The sequence below is a fragment of the Carassius carassius genome, chromosome 49, assembly GCF_963082965.1.
Source record: "Carassius carassius chromosome 49, fCarCar2.1, whole genome shotgun sequence".
Lineage (NCBI taxonomy): Eukaryota > Metazoa > Chordata > Actinopteri > Cypriniformes > Cyprinidae > Carassius > Carassius carassius.
In genome coordinates, this window is record NC_081803.1 from 2307802 (window position 1) to 2311458 (window position 3657).

At 33.5% G+C, this 3657-nt stretch overlaps 1 long non-coding RNA gene across 1 annotated transcript; it reads left to right on the plus strand.

Moving 5' to 3' along the window:
- Positions 1 to 1056: 1056 nt before the first annotated feature.
- LOC132132731 (uncharacterized) lies at positions 1057 to 1927 on the plus strand. The gene is made up of 3 exons (XR_009429072.1): positions 1057 to 1111; positions 1284 to 1358; positions 1504 to 1927. It is a non-coding gene; the product is annotated as an uncharacterized LOC132132731 (long non-coding RNA).
- Positions 1928 to 3657: the final 1730 nt, after the last annotated feature.

Consider the following 3657-nt stretch of genomic DNA (forward strand, 5'->3'; position numbering starts at 1 on the left):
ACGTTGCAGGTACACTGTATTATTATTAGAGTGCTAAAATATGCATCTTTGTTTACATTTTAGCAGTTTGGAGTTTGGTTTCTACCATCATCAAATAAGTTTTTAGTTTGTTGTTATGCATTTCAGACTATATCAGGTTTACATCCTCAGTCCACACTGCGTCTTTTGGGTTGGTGAAGTATCTGTCTGAGCAGCTGAACTTGTTTGTTCTGGGAATAAGAGCTGTAACGAGATATTAAAAACAAAAAGTCTCAGAACTATCTGCATATCCATCGTGTTTGAGCAGTCAGAATGATCTTGCAACAATGAAACAATGCTCACAATTGTTTCCATTGAAGTACACGATGGTGGTCATGAAGGCCAGAGGTTTAGGCTGGTTTCACTACAAAAACCAGTGTACCACAGTGTACCTATTGTGTTCATACTGAACTGTAAAACACGTTTGCTGCTATTGAGGTGGGATACAGGTAGGTCAGATGCAGGTTCGGTGGTCTGATCAGGTTTAATGGGTAAAAGTAGCGTCAACGGTGGGATTATAGATGTAATTACAGTTATTAAAAACTGTTTTAATTACAGGAAGGTATTTAAAAAAATAAGTAAAATCATGTATGTAAAAAATAATAATTTTATGCATTAAATTATTCATTTAAATGTAAGTACACAGTATATGAAGTGGGTCCATTTTTCTAGAATGGTATAAAAGCCATATGAAAAGGTTAAAATAAAAACACATGAAACCGCATTGGTTTGTACATCTCTAAGAACCTGGCACTTATGATTTATGCTGTGTTTTATGTTTTAGGTTTTTTTTTTGTTATAATAATGTATAACATCAGTTTATATAAATGTCAAAAGGAATGTATTAAAAGTATTTAATTAAATAATCTTTTATTTGTCTAAACAATGCAGTGATGCTGCAGATTTTGCAAGATGTTTTGCAAGGTTTAATAGAGACCCGGAAGTTGCACGAATGTTTACTTGTGACGTCATCATCATGGGAATTCACTGGACCAAGCCCTGGTTTACTCACCTCCATCCAGTATTTAAGACACAGTACAGAGTAAACACAGACTCTGACATTACACTAACTGGACAAGAACATCTGCTCAAGGTGAGCCATTCATCTCTTATTTATGCTGCATTTATGGCTTTCAGTCTATCTTTATTATTGGTAACTAAATAATATATAAATACAAGTACTTATAAATAAAAATTTTAATCTGTGCAAAAACACTTTTTGACTTCACCAGAAAATAATAGTTTCACATTATGTTCTTCTGAAGTTTTTGATTTGCAGGATGAAGACCTTACATGCAATGCTACTGATGATGTTTATTGCATCAGTCTTTTCAAAACCAGTAAGTATTCAGTCATGTTTTCTTTTGCATTTTAAACTTAGTGTGATTTAGGGTTATCTTTAAATAAATGTTACTTTTATACTTTAATAACTTTTTTCAAGAGCATACTATTATTAACGAGATTATTAACTGTTGAAATCCTCAGTCTCGTCTGCACAGAAGATCTGAATCATCAAACTCAGAGAGTTCAGAGGAAAATGCTTCACGCGGAGGAAACAGGCTGGATTCTCAGTCGGTCGAGAATTCTGACGAGTCTAATGCATCTTCTGAGGAAGTTGTGCCAAGAACAATCCCTCCAACTCGCACACCATGAATCATCACGACACAAGACATCACGCACCATGTTACTGTGGAGCTGACAACTGAAATAATGGGCAATCGTTATAATACCAATATAATATCTTGCAACACTACTGCTTAATCATCTTTTCATGCAAAAAAAGAAAAAAAAAAGAAAAAAAAAAGATTGTTTAGTGGTGTAAGATTGATTATGGTTTCCACTAATGATTCTGATTGATGTAACTTTAAAAAAATTAATTACTTTTAAATTCAGAATAAAAAATCTTTCAAATGCAACCAGTTGTCATAATCATCATTTAAATCATCATTTTCTACTAATGGGTTATATGATTGTCTGAAGTAAGAAAATATGATTTATTGCTCAGTAACATAATATTATTATAGTAACAATATATGACAGGGAGCCTACAGTATACTATTTTTCTAATTCAATATTGTATTTATTTATTTATTTTTGTGTGTGTGTATGTGTGTGTGTGTGTGATCAATATAAGTAAGATTAACAGCATCATCCTATGGGATTTCAAAAGAACTTGAATTAATCTCAACTATTTGTGTCATATATTGCATGCAGATTACACAAATTTTGATAGACCAGAACGTGTATATATATATATATATATATATATATATATTCTATCAATTTGATTAAATTAAGTTAAATTAACAAATAATTTTTATACTGTGATAATGTCTTTAATAATTTCATGCATGATGTTTTTCTAATGCCACATCTGCAATAATACATTTTAATTAAATTATTTTTTTTATTTTCTATTAAAAGTCTTTTTGCTCCATTTTTGCTGGAGGAAAACAGCTGTAGTGTGATAACGGGTGAATGCATACTTGCTTGTTAAAATGCCTTAGGAAAAATACATATTATTGCAGCGGCACATACTGCAGCCCAAAAAAATACTGTATGACACACTTGAATGTTTTAAATTTGGAACCTAAATGAAAACTTTCACACAGACAAACTGGACAAGTGGCACTCACAGCTATAACTCCAAATCTAATATAAGATTTTCACAACATCTAATTATCAAAAGCCCATTTATGATGTTGATGTTGCTCATACAATGCATTTGTTTCTGCTGATCTGGACCAAAAATGCACATATAACACGCGAGAATATGTTCTATGTGCTAAGAGTCGCTGTCCGCTTGTCAAGTGCTGAAATATTATCTTATAGAATCGTATCCTTGAACCTAGTAGTGGTCATCTAATGTGGATTTAAAAACCTTTCAAAAAGATGTTCTTCTGGAGGAGGTGGGGCAAAACAAAGATGTAATTTTCAGGAGATTTACAGGACAGCATACAAATAAGGGAAAACAAAACATAAGGGAGGATCTTGCTACAAAATTAAATGCAACCGGGGTGTTAAGAGATCAGGGAAGGAGGTCCACAAGAAGAGGATGGATTTTGCAAGCCTGACAAAAAGGAAGAGGGCACTGCAGAGGATGGCAATTAAAAAAACAGTTGGTTGGACCAATGGTAGGGAACCAAACAGGTGGACTTTAGTAGATCTACTTGTCAATGCCACCAGTCAAGATTCCAATTAATCCACAATGCTTCCATATGTAACAAGCATAACATAGAAAAAGATCCTTCTACGAACAGAAAAACACCTAAATTATTATCCTACCATACTACCAATTAAACACAGAAAAAATGCACAAACGTTTTGTTTCATATAAATTGGTTCATCAAAATAAGTCTTTCGTAAATAAATGAATGCAATACTCACAGTTGAGAATGAAACAAAAATGTTTCTCAACGAAAGCTCAAACGCTGCTACTAGGCCCATTGACACACTACCAAAAGGGATCCATACTCTCTTGTTCTATTAAGCTTCTACATTTATCCATGATCAACTGAAGTTTAGGCTGCCCTCTACAAGTAAGGAATAAAACTGCAACTGCACTCAATTGGGGAAGTCGTGGCCTAATGGTTAGAGAGTCGGACTCCCAATCGAAAGGTTGTGAGTTCGAGTCCCGGG